At 41.8% G+C, this 14721-nt stretch overlaps 2 long non-coding RNA genes across 4 annotated transcripts in view; one reads left to right on the top strand and one right to left on the bottom strand.

Moving 5' to 3' along the window:
• The window catches only part of LOC121073066, a 49419-nt gene extending 37453 nt beyond the window's left edge, over positions 1 to 11966 (top strand). Inside the window, exons 6-8 of one of the 2 annotated variants that reach the window (XR_005821500.1) lie at positions 372 to 5300; positions 6587 to 9240; positions 9847 to 11966. This is a non-coding gene — a long non-coding RNA (uncharacterized LOC121073066). Of the gene's footprint in view, positions 1 to 371; positions 5301 to 6586; positions 9241 to 9810 lie in introns of both variants that reach the window. The other variant, XR_005821499.1, reaches the window with a different exon arrangement.
• LOC121073067 overlaps positions 640 to 14721 on the bottom strand; it is a 17460-nt gene continuing 3378 nt past the window's right edge. For both annotated transcript variants that reach the window (XR_005821502.1, XR_005821501.1), the window contains 2 exons: positions 12029 to 12088; positions 640 to 774 (listed from right to left, as the gene is read on the bottom strand). This is a non-coding gene — a long non-coding RNA (uncharacterized LOC121073067). The remainder of the gene's footprint in view (positions 775 to 12028; positions 12089 to 14721) is intronic.

The following is a 14721-nucleotide window of genomic DNA, read 5'->3' as shown; positions in this document are numbered from 1 at the left end:
CCAATAACACAATAAGGTCTCAGATATTTTAAGGTTGGTTGTCTGGAGCAAACTATCATACATTCATCATGTTGCAATGTTAACACATGCTCTCTATGCCTAAAATTAGGAGGTTTTTTTCAGTGAGTTCTGAAAGCTATTTGTTTTTCAACTGAAGTGTGCAATCTGTTCATCCACAATGGCATGTTGATGATCCCTGTGTAATATTGATATTGTTTTGCAGGCTGCAGGCATGTTTATTGCTGGGGCATCATAAATGTGTTTCTTTTTTAATTTTTTTCTCTTTTTTCTTTTTCTTCTGCTGCTTTATGCTGTATAAGGACAGAAACATTTCTTTGATTATGAAAGCCTGTTTTTGTTTTTTTTTCCAGATTTCTTGTTGACATGAATAGTCTTTGTCTTTTGTTTTCCCACATTGCTGGAGGATGGTAGCAAAAACATTAATGGATTTGGACCAGCAACATCACTTAGAGTCTGGGAAAGGAGGAAGAATGTCTCATCCTTCACTACTGAAGCCTAATACTAACTCACTAGCCCATCCATGGCACCAATGTTACTGCCAGCACATGCAGAGTTTCCAGAGGCAAATGAGCCACTAAAGGGTACAAAGTCTTTCCCAATACGGTTTAACACTTGAGCAACACAGACCAAAAAAGAAATCAACTCATGCATATTACCATATCAGATTAGAACAAAGGACGTGAATTCTTCAGTGAATAAGAAACCAGAAGAAAGATCATGGCGGTCAGATAAGAAGTTGGAAATGTTGTGAGCCTTCAAATAAAGAGGTTAAACATACAATTAAAACCACAAAGCAAAATAATAATAACTGTTGTAAGTTGCATGGATAATCAATACTGAAATGTGATGCCTTTTAATCAGGGGGTCTTTTAAACAGCTTGAGGGGAGGCAAGGTTGGAGGGGATAAGTATTTAATTGCAAGAGCAAATTTGCTACTTGGGAAGTTGGAATCCATGTCTGGTAGCAAGCTCCCCCCAAAAAACGTGGGTTGCAGTGAGGATGGTGTTAAGCAACAGCATTCATAGCACTTACATTGCCAGCGAGATAAAAGGCCCTATTTATTAAAGATAATTCTTCTGGATTAATCTCTTTTCAGTTCTCAAAGCACAATGAGGACATTGAAGTGCCCTATCCAGATGATTCTCTCCAGATCTATGATACAGCAATTGTGAATGAAAGCTCCCTGACCACAACCTCTGGACAAAACCAACACTACCCTAGAGCTAGTAAGCTGGAAAGGCAGCTATTTCCCAGAACCTCAATAGTTCCCCCCCCAAAAAAGCGTCTGAGCAAACTGTTCTTTTACATTAAATTGTCCTAAGCCAACGTGAAGTGGGTTATTGTCTTACTAGAATACGTGTTGTTTTTTTTTAAACTGAAGAGCTTTTGACAACTCAAAATTGCCTCCCACAGCCCCAGTGCATCCTCTGCAGCCCGCAGGATGCCTCGTGACCCATTAGGCTGCAGCTTTCCTTCACTCTCCGACTTCTCCTGCATGCTGCTGGATCCCAGTTCCAGTTGGCACGTGGTGGCTCTCTGTTGATGAATGAGCGCCATGGAGCAGATGGGATGGAAACAGAGCTGTTCTTGCCATTCAGTCAGCTCCTAATGAGCAGTGCTTTGGCACCAATGTGCTGAGACGTGCCCACTTCTTAAGAGCTGGTTTTTCATTTACGTGACCCCACGTGACAGCTCCCTCTCATGAGATTTCCTCGGACTTGATTTATGAAATCTGACTTCCAGCTGTACGCTACTTGGGGCACAGACCGGTATGATGCTCCTTGTGAGGTTTCCAGCTTGCAGTACACAGCAGACACAACAACAGTTTTAAAAAGTCAGCCAGCGGCCCCAAAAAGATTTGTCAAAGCTAGGGGAGGGAGGGCCATCTTTTGCAGGTGAGGGGAAGCGAAGCAATGCAGGAGCTGTGCTGTAGGAAAATCTTCAGCTAAACTGTTTTCTTCCTTATACGATTGCCTATGCTGAGCCTATTCAAGGAAGTCTTTGGGAAAATATCTAAGAGGATTTTTCCTTTCAGATTAAGTGATTTCTAGATGATTTTACCCATAGCATATCAGCAGGGGGGTGAGTTCAGCTGCACTTTGCCTACACCAGAGAAAGAGAGGCTCACTCTTCTGAAAGTCATCCACTAAATTAATGAAGACAAGAATGTACATTAGGCTGAACCTATTTAGCTTATTAAAGGCTCCTCTCTCAGATCATTTCCTTCTGTGTGTGTCTCTACATCACAGGCTCTTCTGTTTGTAATTTCCAAAGTTTAAAAAAAAAAAAAGAAAAGAAAAAGAGAGATCGTATCTTTTTAAGGGGTTACCCTCAGCTTTCAGCAGTCAGAAACTGTACGTACAGTAGTCAGCCTAAAACCCCATAGGAAGATAAAAGACCTTCCTTGTGCAGTTAATGCAATAATAACGACTGTCACTCTGCTCCTCAAACATAATATGAGGTGAGTGTCATGATTAACAAGGTGGTAAGAACCTGAATGAGACGTCAACTTACGTTTTGTTGTGCTGGATGTATTACTGGAATCTTTGTGCTCCAAAACTTTGGCTAGGATCATTCTTACTCTCCCGAGGAAAATAAAATGTTTTGTCATTGCCAGTTCCTTTGACTCCCATTGTTTTCACTGGCTTTGGGAACAGATCCTTATTTTTGCTTTATTCTTTCATTCTTTTTTTCATCCTTATATCTAATGAATAGGCTGATGCATGAACTCAGCAAAGAAATACTGAAAGGAAACTGCACTGAAGGAAAACAAGGAAGCTACAAAAAATTGCAGGGAAGCCATTTTTCCAGGACAAAGTGGAAAAAAAATCCTAAAAGACTACGAATTTTGTCCTCATGGTTTGAATACTCCTTCACTATTTTAATCGTGAAATAGGTTTTATGAATCTGAAGATAGTCCAGAAATTAAGCCCCTTTCAAAAGTTTCTAATGATTTGATGAAGTACAACAGTCTTTTGCATTCCTTCAGCACCTGCTGTACATTTGTTGAGCAGCATTACAAACGATCTACACTAAACTCCCCAGCCCTACAAGTTATAATATGTGGAGAACAGCCTTCGTCGGCAGGAGTTGGACCATGTGTAGCATGGAGAGGGAGATGGAGTCATCCTGAGCAGTTGCCCAGGGAGCAAGGGACCCATCCTGACCCTTCTCCCAGCTCCAAGCCTGCCTCAGCCACAGGGGGACTGGGGAGCCAGGATTTGGGGTCTTGTTGCAGAGCTTGGACCTGCAGCTGCGGAGGAAGAACCCTGCCTGCTCCGGGCGTCTTCCAGAGCACTTTGTGTTTAGGGACTTTGCTTTGATAACTTTTTACTTATTTTTCTTATTTTTCCTTTTTTTTTTTTTTTTCCCCAGCTACACTTCAGTCAAATCCCAGTTTCCACATGAAGTTTTGCACCAAACTGAGTGAAAGCGCTAAGATAACCTATTTGTAATAAAATACTTTCCCTTCGCTTTAGTAAACTTAGCGCTTCCCTGTGAAAACAAACTCTTTAGTTATTCAGGTGTGACTAGTCACCGTATTAAATCACTATACTACCTCCTCAGCGTAATAATGCAGTTATTTAAAATTTCATTTTAGAATCACTCTTCTTTTGCTGACATTTAATTTTGCACAGGAGTAACACTATCATAAAAGAGCCCAGGTGCAAAAATATTACGTTTTTAGTAATGATGTACTGTCCATTACTACTAAAAACTAGAAAACCTATCAATGTTGCACAAAATTGACTGGAATTACTAATCTTAAACATTTAAGAGGACTCATTTAAGAGTCATGTTGCAGTATAAATGCCCATGTACCTCTCCTACACTTGGCCATTTGCTGGTATACTTTTATAAGTGAGACTGTAAGCTTTGGCACAGGTAAATATTTTTTACCATTTCTGCCCAAAAAATTGCAAACAGAGAGTTTTTTCAGTAGAGGAGAGTTTGAGGAAGAGAAGGGGCAAGTATGAGTTGCATGTTTAGTGAATGCCATTTTGACAGGTTTGTATCTATGGTTTTCAGATGATGTTTTGGCCTCCCAAATGAAGTTCAGACTCCTCTAACAGGAGCAATTATAACTGCAGTAGCTTTCACTTCTGTCTTAATTTGGTATAGTAGTGGCTCTTTATAATGGAACTTGAAGGATCTTGACTGTAACCCTACAGCGAGACATACTGGAATTAATCTCTCCAACCTCTGATGGTGTAGTTTACCAACTAGGTAACTTGTAGCTAACCAGCTAGGCACCTTCTTTCCTCATGGAGAAACATAATCTCCTGGGAATGGGACTGTGAGAAATCCCAATGAATATTCATGCCCTTCTGATACAGGCATCTATACCAGGTGTACCAGTATGCATGGCTGCTTCTTCATAGACCAGAGCACTCAACCTGGAGGTTTTACTTAGATAAAACTTCCAGCCTGAAGGTTGCTAATGTTTGCTCAGAAGGATCCACCAGATGACTTTGACATGTTTGGATGTCCTACAAGGGCATATGCAAGTGGAAATAGAGTTTGATGGGAAATTTTTAATTAAGCCCTTTTGTTTGGAGAAATGTCTCTATATTGTTTTGCCGAAATTCAATCTTTTTTTGCTAGCATAAGGGGATCGTGTTGGTTCTCATGGTGACTGGAAGAGATTTTTCAGTCCAGGATGAAATTTGTTATCAAAATGAAGAAAAGATCCCAACCCCAAAATAACCTTGTGATGACACTCTTGAGATAGGTGAGAGCTGGTCATAACAGGCAGACATTGAGCTCATGAGAAAATGTGTCCCGGTGATGGTCCTGCTCTTAATCTGGTTGTTTATGTAAAACTTCAGGGAGCCATGGCTTCATTCTAGCACAAACCAGACCATTTTTACAATAGAAAATTTTATAGAGTAGAAAATATTAATTCCCCTTTCGTCACTCTTAAAGAGTATTCCAGGCAGCAGACAAAAGTCTTCACTAAATACCAGTTGACTTGGCTTTTTGGCAGTCTTGCAGTGGCCAATATCGTCTTTGCTATGCTAACAAGAGTCAGTTCACCCAGTTTTGACACCGTGAGATTTAGCTTACACTCTCCTATTTATTGTTTGGGCCACTACAGTTGCCTCAGAGCCCTAGCAGGAATGCTGCAGAGTGCAAAAACAAATGAAAGGACAGCCTCTCTTCTGAAGAGCTTGCGATGGCTGATGTTTGCTCTCGGAGCTGACCTGCAGTAAGGCGGCAATGGCAGCACTATACTGCGGTGCAACTGAAGATCCAATCTTCAGGCAGAGATGCTTGAGGTGAGGAGGAGGATCTGCTCTGTTTTTTCCTTCTTTCATAATTTGTCCAGTAATTTGTGAAATTCTCCAGAGCTATTGCAACTTTTCAACTCCATAGTCCTTGAGTTTCTTTCTTTCACTTGTCTCCTTTCTGCCGGCCTTTTGGCACATCTGGATCTCTGAGCTTTCTCTTTATGTGATTATTGCCCTTATTTTTATTCACTGCTTTCTCTCGGAAAGTTTCTGCACATTGTTATCTGCAACTCCAATCTCTGCCTGTTTGCTGTTCTTTTTCCTGAGCTGCAAGTGGTTTGCATGGTGGTTTCTCCCGTCATGTTTTTATCAGGCATCCCCCAGTAACAATCCTGCATTCGTCCTTTTTTGCCCAAGGTTCTGTTTACCTTCTCTATCTGCTCTGGTTCTCATGTTTTCGGGCTGTTAGATTTCTCATAATTGCAAGGTTTGGGTATTTTTTAAGGGTTGGGGTTTTATCTAACTAAGATGTATGTTTCTCTTTTCTTCATGCATTGGACTGTTCATTTTTAAAACTTTCTTTTAATCAAATGAAAGGAATTAAAAACGAGGAGGGAAAGTCCAAGAATTTAAATTCCAGTCTTTTTTCTACCACAAGGAACCAAGAATTCTTTCTATTTAAGACGGTCACAGATTTTATCATTGTGACTGGTTTCCATTAACTTTGTAAGTAGAAAGACATTTAGTAAAGTTGAAAGCTGTCTCTTATGTGATGACAGACTTTGCCTGTTTTAATATTTTTACTGGTTAACTACCAAATCCTGAGTCTACCACTGTCTACAGCCAACACACAGTAGTGTTCACTACTCCTCTGGCAAGAAACGTGACTTAGAAATATATCTTCCATACTAAGCTTTTGAAAACTTATAGTATTTTGTGTCATAAAAACAACAGTTTCAATATGTGAGAGGAATCACTACAGCAAGGCCTCCTCAAGAGAAAGAAACAGCAGAAAAAAGGGTGCAAAGGGTCAGGCAGGGAGTGTGCTCTGTAGTCAGCTGCCTTGTCTACACACAAGAGACTCTCATTAGTAGTCACGCATACAATTAAAGCAGAATGAACTGGTTATATAGATTTAGAAACTGAGAGCTTTTCTGTTACAATAGTTCTTCTCTGATGTCCTCCTACACCACTTCTTCCCTCCATATCTGAGCTTCCGAAAGGCTCCAATATTACAGGCCCCAAAAAGTCACAGTGGGGCCCATAAATCAAACTCTACAAAATTCCCTTCGAAAAAAGTATCTTGGAAGGGGAACCTCATTCTCTTCTTCCAGAGAAACAGATGCTGTGTCCTGTGGGACAGGGAGGACCACATCCAGCCTCATTGCTATCTGGAGACGTGTAGCCCTGAGTCACTGACGGCAGGCTCCCAGCCTCCTTCTTCTCTGGCCTCACAACTGCAGGGCAGCTGTCCTCCCACACATCCTTCCCTTGCCTTGCACCTCAAACTCTCTCTCAAGACGTGCTGAAGGCAGCCTGAAGGCCAGCAACTCACAGGTAGGAGCTAAGTTCATCCTCAGGTTACTGCCTGCCATATCGAGTGACCTCGAGCCTCCGGGCTGAAGCTGCCTGAGGTTGACTGGCAGGGATGGCGTTGGGGTAGAGTGGAGCAAGACCTCTACGTGTGGCATCTCCTCCAAGCCAGGACTGAGAGGGCTTGGTCAAACCAAACATTATCTAACCCCTCCTGCTCTGCAGAACTGCACTTTTGGCTTTTGATCCTGGGTGCTTGCTTTTATTCTATACAACTGTTGCTAATTTCATTCTTAGTTTATTATTGGAGAAAGCCTTCCCTATTTAATTATTAGAAACAGAGAATCCATAATATATTCAAAGCTGTGAAAACTTAATCCTGGTTAATTTTTTACTCTCTGAGAAAAGTCGTAATGACTGATCTATTCTTTCAATCAAGTACACCCATTTAGTTTATTTTTAACATTCCTTTCATTATGTTATGAGCTTCTTAAGGATAATGAAATAATTGCTTGTCTCTTTGATTGATCTTTGTTTTGAAAGGAAACTTTAATAGTGTTATTTCTACAGCAGGCTTACGGTATAATACAATTAAAGGAAAACATGACATTAAAACACATTAAAGCACATGTTCCAATAATTAGACCTACAATCCTAGTCATCTAGAGGACTGTGCAGGGAGGAGTTACTGTTAAAATTTATGAGGGAAGAATTCATATTATTTTGCTTAATAAAGCAAATAAAAATATGTTACTAATTACATTTATTAATAGCCGTAGCAATATACGAACAAGCTCCTTACCCAGACTGCTCTGGAAGGCCATTCACATGCTACAGAGAATCCTAAATTCTAGCATTTTATTTTACTAACACTAAAGCATGCCAAAAATATGGTATCTTGGGATCTAACTTCACTCTGTGTGAAAGATTTTGAGGTTCTTCATCTGGGAAATGTACGTTCATCCTGGATCTTCCTTTGCTGAAGACCCCCGCCACCTCTCCTGGTGCTGGCATTGCCCCCGAGCAAGCATCACCTCCCTGGTTCCCTGGCAGCAGGACCAGTGCCTGCTCACAGCAGGGCATTTTCAGCACTACCTGAGCATACATGGAAATTGAAAGCAGACGGATTGTGCAAACTCCCAGGAAAATTCAGGATGGGTTCCTGCCCTTCCAGACCATTTTTTTCCAAGGTATCGTGCTAAATGACACATAGGCACAGGGTGTAAGGAGCCACCTGTGATGGTTTGCTAGTTGCCAGTCTGCCTTTGGTAGCCAAATGGCATCTTCCAGTTACACCTCTCCTACTTTGATTAGCAGTAGCATGGATCCTCTTCTGGCATAGCTTTAGTGGACTTACTGTCACTTACATCTTTCTGACCAGATTTGCTTTAAGTCTGGTTCACCGGGAAGAAAAATAGGCACATATTTATTGACTGTTAATACACATGTTCAGCCAGCATACATGGGTGGTTGTGTTAACTGAACTCATGTGTCAAGAAAATATTATCTATGAATGCAGGACACAATTCACACCACTGTACACAAGGAGATCTTGAAAACAACTGTATGGAGGAACAAATCTACTCTATATTTGTTCTTTTCCATGTTAGCATGTCCCATGTCCCTCATCAGCTTTCCAGAAGTGAATTAGCAAATGGAATAAAAAATTAGTTGTATATATTAAATAGAATTAATGCCAGGCTTTGTGACTCTGTTTGGGACACTTACTGTATGGATGAACGTATCAAAAACAATGCTGATTACCTAAGATCTGCCAGGTTGCCTGGAGTTTAGAAACAAGTTCTTGTTTAGAAGAATAACTAAATATCTTTAAAATCACTTATCCTTTAATAATGCTTAATGCCCATCTCTTGCTCTTAAAAGTGAATTGTATTTGCATTCTTGGTAAACTGGATGCTTCTGTACTGTAGGAGTAATCTCTGTTTAAAGCTTTTATTCAGCTAAGAAATGGAAAGAATCCTTAGAGCAAAGCATCACTAGCATATCAATGGAAAGTAGCATAGAGCAGTGCTTTGACAAGCTTCAGGCTCTCAGAAGGAAGAATTCTAGTCTACACAACTCTGTGATATCACACGGCGGAGGAAAGTTCAAAGACTTTGATATAATTGGGTATCTCTGAAGTGTGGATGTGCATCATGCAAATTAGAAGCGGGGGAAAAAAGATAGAAAGAAAACAACAGAGATCTTGAACCTGCCTGCACGTGTTGTCAGCTTGAAATACAGCTGTGTTCCTGTGCTGATGACTAGACCATAAATGAGATAGTGTGGGCCAGCTATACTAGACTGTACCAGCAGGCACCTCATGGTCCTACCAAGAATTAAAACAGAATTGGTCAGAAAAGCCTTTCATCCTCAGACAATGACATCGCAAAGCCTTTTAGGACACTGACATAAGGGCAAGGAGGAAGCACTGGGATCAAGTATTTTCTAAGATGTACTTTCTTTCTTGTCTTCTGTAACCTGATTTCTAGGTGACAAGTCTGACATCCCAGATAATCAAAATATTCAGGGATTATTTATTTATTTATTTATTTATTTATTTATTTATTTTTTGTCCAGATGCAGTTGCGTTCAATTTAAATATTTGGGATTTGGCAGAGAAGGGCAGAAGAGCAGAAATTTTTCAGTTCTTTGAATCCTAGACCCAATAATCTTTTCTTTATTTAAGATCAGTGAGATCACTTAGAGACGGTTAGTTTGGCTGGACTCGTGCTGGACAGACAGCCTGCCCTCTGACTCAGAGGAAGGGAGAAGCAGGTCTAGGCACCCCGGGGTGCTCTGTGTGGAAGGGAGGGCACTGAGGTGGCTCTTCCCAAATGCTGAGTTTGTTTCCTATGGAGTCAAGCTGGGTCACCCTAGGTGCTACACGGCAGAATCGTTCATTTTTCATTCTGTGTGATCCCAGCATCTGTATGCTGTGCATGGCCCAATCCTCAGACGAGGTACAAGGATGTTGTAATTCTTTGGATGTTGTAATTATTTTAATTATTATTATTTTTTATAGGAGATGAAGATTCACTAATGATAAGACTTTTTTTAGCATCCACCCACGCAGGGCACTAACAGCAGGAAACCACACCAGCAGTTACGCAGTGTCTTACGGCGTGGTTTGGCAACTGAAGAGGGAAAGTGAAGAACGTAAGTGAACAGAGATCTAGGTAATGCTCTGTACTTTCCCAAACTGGAATCATGGGTTTAATATTTCTGTTCTTGAGAAGTTGTGCTGCTGGTGAAGCTGGCCAGTGTTACATCTGCAGTGTGGATGGGATCTTCCACTCTTATCGGAGGGGCCTCCAGGCTGCAGGTACAGCTAACGAGGAGCTTGGGCCTGGACCTATCTGGACTTCTGAGCTGACGCTGGACAAGGATACTGTCCGTGTTTTTCAGGATGCTTATCAGCATGCATTAGTAAACACAGATGATGGCAATTAAGCCTTTGGGAGAATCTTGGCACATTGGAACTGACCGCTTTTCTGATTGAAAACCGAGATAGGAGGAGAAACCTTTATTCCATGGCTGAACAAAACATCTTGAATCTGTTTATGTGTGTATGAAAAAAAAATAAAAAAATTAATTAAACCTCTACGAGATGGATTCCTCAAGGATGATAAACTCTCAGCTGGCTTAAGAGTCCTGTACAAAGAAATATGGGTTAACCTGGTGAGCTTTTTGACTCAAGATAAATTGGAGGGGCAGGGCTACGGGGCACATGTAACAGAATGCCATCACCAGGAAAGGTCATGACTTTTTTATGCACAGAGCTGGTACTGAGCCCCTCAGGTTTATTTTACCCACTTGGGTGTTTTTCACTCTGTGTTGCTAATAAAGCCAATAAATATCACCCCTCTCTTGCTTTTATTTGGTGTCCCAGAGGCCACAGCCCAATCCCTGCCAGGATGAGTGAGGATCCTGGCTCAGGGGCAGGTAAGTCTCAGAGCTTCAGTTTAAGGAGCATGAGTAGGAAAAACACAGAAATGAAAGACTGGTTTCTCTGGGAGCTGGGCATGGGAAGGTGAGCCCAATCTCACCTCTGAAACAGGTGATGGCCGAATGTATAAATGGTCTGGTTTAATCTGCCAGAACTGACAAGTTGCAGGTCAAACCAAGCCTCCTGCCCAGCTCGGTGCCCCATCCAGGTCTCTGGAGCATGGGAGCTGAGGAAGGACCCACAGCTCCATGAGACAAGAAGCTGCTCAAACCTCAGGCTGCTTCGATGATTCGTACTTTCTCTCTCATCCCACCATTCCCTACACAGCAAGATGCTGCTGATGGTTATCTCCCAGAGGCAGGATTCAAATCCCTTTCCCCAGAGAGATCTGAACCTGCATCTCCCACATCTTGGCTGAATGCCTTAAATACTTGGTAAAGGATCTGGATATCCTCCTCAGTGTTGTAAACCTAGGCCAAAAATAGTTTCCAGCTGCGACTATATGACTAATTTGACCTGGGACTACTTTTCAGGGGCAAATATTTTATTCACAGAAGAAAAATAATTGCCCTCCCCTGTGAAAAAGACAGAAGGGAAGAGGCTGTGCTGCTACAGGAAATGAGCCATGGGATCTTGTAGACAAGGTTAGGACTCCACACTAATACACACAACCTTTTCCTAAGCTGCAGTTTGAAAAATTTGGAGTTCTCCTCTTGCATATAGCCATATCATCACTTACATGCTGGTTTCCAGGGTATCTCAAAGTCACTAGCACGTTCTCAAAAAAAAACCAATGTGAGGTAATGACAAAATACGTTTTTATAGGTGTAACCCCAGAGAGACAGTGTAGGTGGATGCCTCAAAATGCACAATGTCTTTCCAGAAAAACAAAACAAAACAACAATAACAACAACAAAAATGAAGACTCAAATTATTTGACTTTCTACTCCTGTGTATCACAACAACAACAATTTCTGTGGGGAAAGGAGGGTGGAACTTGAGCTACCAGCTCGGAATATCTTATACCAGTTTCTCAGTGTGGTTCTGTTACAACAGTGCATTAATATTTTCATAATATTAGTAAGAAGTATGCAAAACACTTTGTTCTGTGCAACTTCACTGGGTACAAGTACTGGTTCTAGGTTTTAAAAAACATTTAAAATTAGGCTAATAGGATCATATTTAGACTTATAAATAAATAATTCAATTTTCACATACACTATGTTCAGCAGCTTCTCATAGCACATGCGGTTGCAGCTGCAGGGCCAACATTTTTGAAAATCAGGATACTTACCCAGGGACTTGAACGCAGGCTTGAGATGAAGATTTGCAAAGGGAGCTAGGTGCCCAGTTTCTATTGAGACAAGATTTAGGAGTTTCATGAGCATAACTTTTAGGTGTCCATTAGGAAAATCTCAGCTTTACTGTAAATGCCTGTGGATTCCTTAGATTTCATTCATTTGGCAGCCAGGCACCTAGTCCTGTTGTATGATCCGAAAGAAATTTGCAGAGTTCTGTATAACTTATGTAGTCTTTCTTTGGAAAATAAATAAATCATTCAAATGGAAATACTCAAATAGCTGGGCACATGTCCAGATACAGTATGCCTAGCTTAGTGGCAAAAAAGTTACGGCACACATCCTGTATTGTCGAGGACACTGAATGTTTTGGCTGCCCTAATAGAAAAACAATAATTCAATCATGTATTATGAAGGAATTTCCTGGAGAAGTTTGGCCCCACTCAATCATCCTATTAGATTTTTTCTTAATGTGGAAGAACAGCACATTAAATTCATTACATACATTAGACCAGCTACATTTATTTCCAGATGGGTTTCCATAAAGTGGTTGAAATGCCTAAAAAAAGACATTTTGAAGATGCCTTTATGAGTAACTCATATAGCATAACAACGGCACTGCAGCCTTACACCACTGTATGCTCAATAATTCTTTCTCACAGTGCAAGGACACATTTAACGCAACTAGCTGTGAGTAAATCAATAATTGCAGACCCACAGGGCTGGGATCATTGTTTTATTTTGCTGGCAGCGGCCCACAGCGCTCAGATACTATGCAAAGGCAAGAAAGGTTGTGCGAGGAGATAGTTACGCTAATACACACTATTTCCCCCTCCCTCTCTCCTCTCTGCAATAACTGCCTTAACGTTACACGTGTTGATGTGTCCTCAGCAGTTCCAAATTAACTACGCCTGCTGGCTCTGGCACATTAAATAAATACCCAGTTAAACATCACAGCTAAGCCTCCTTTCCTTAAAGGTTCTTACAGAGCAGAATCCTGCCTGTTGGTAAAAACTGTCCTATACTGCCCAACCTTCTCTCAGCAGCAAACCCACAACTGTCAACATGTTCTCAGCCTTCACAAGGTATGTTTTAATATCTCAGGGTCTTTTAGACGCTCCCACCTCACAGTCGCTGTCACCTCATGAACCCACTGTGTGTCCTGCTGCCTCTCTCTGGCTTGGAGATGCCCAGATGCAGCTGGATAGCCAAAAGACCACTGGTACCTTTGTGCTGGGGGCCCAGGCCAGAAGAAGAAGAGCATTTCGTATGCCTGCAGGTGTTCCTCTAACAAAGCAGCAGGTTATTGACATGCACCCACCCTTCCTTCCTCACCCCATGTGCTCAGGCCCGAGCCCACCCTGCAGCCCGCCCCATGCCACCCGTGCCCCTCCAGGGATGCTCATGCCCACCAAGCACTGCAACACATGAGTCTCGTGGGGCAGCTGCTCCATAACAGAATCAGGATCACCTCTGCTCCTCACTCATCACCTGCATTTCTACCACCCCCACACCCAGGAATTTTTGAGTAGCAATAATCCATGTGGTTTTTCAGCTCTGTTCCTTTTCACTCAAACCAGATCCAGGCAAAGGTAATCATCTTGGTGGCAACCTCCCTCCTACAAGATGCTGCTCTGAAGAGCCCAGGAAGGTTTTTGAGCAATGCTAACACAACTGTGCACATGCCAAATGCTGCTCCCAGCTGCACAATCAGCACTGTGACAAGTTAGCATCAACACAGCCAGGCTTAGGGAGCATCTCCCAGGAAAGTTCCTGATTATTGATTTGTTTGCACTGCCGAGTTGTACTGCTTTAACCCTCTCTCCCCAGGGAAAGCAGAACTGCCTCTCCAGAGTGCAGATAGCTTATCAGGAGAGGATGGAATGTGCTGTTCTGGTGTACAGCACCTGCTCTGGTAACAGCATTGCACACTGCAGATGTGCAATGATGGGCCGGCCTATTATTTCAGTAATAATAATAATAATAATAATAATAATAATATCAGCCCTGAACTGAAATTGTATAAAACTGCATGTAGACTGGGCTTTAAAAATACTCATTACTGTAGCAGCACTGGAAACTTAGCTAAAGCACTTCTTTTTTTGCTTGATGCTTTTGCATACACACAGTGCCAGACCCAAACCAGAGCAGGACACAGCTATGATCCTGAAACATCACAGAGCAGTGTACCACATTTAGCTAAACTGGGGTGGGTGCTGTGTGGGTGCTAGTCCACCTCCACTCCTTTTCTGCCAGGAGAATCAGAAACATGGAAGTTTCATAGCAGAAGTCTCGACTGGTGTGGATACAGCAAGGCATTAATTACACGGCTCACATTCACATACCAAGTGACTGCAAGCTGTCGTTTCAACTGTACTCAGTGCTGGGAAAGGCTTACTATTCTTGGATCTGCCACAAAAACATTTCAAGTTGTTACAAAGCCTGTCTGAAAAGAGGCAGAAGGCTCCAGTATTTCAGCAGTGCCAGTGCAAACAGCTTCTTAATCACCTACCCTGGAGCTTCTCCTAATGGCACCCCTAGACCTGCTTTGCACTCCAGAACACATATGCTCTCGCATTTTTCAAAAAGAAATTTGAATCTACATCACAACACCTACATGTTGTGCATGTGTAAATATTCCTGCTTTGCATTCCTGCGTGTAATACATGTATCACTTTCCTAAGCCTAC

The sequence above is a fragment of the Cygnus olor genome, chromosome 7 (assembly GCF_009769625.2).
Source record: "Cygnus olor isolate bCygOlo1 chromosome 7, bCygOlo1.pri.v2, whole genome shotgun sequence".
Lineage (NCBI taxonomy): Eukaryota > Metazoa > Chordata > Aves > Anseriformes > Anatidae > Cygnus > Cygnus olor.
This window is presented reverse-complemented; position numbering and strand designations above follow the sequence as displayed.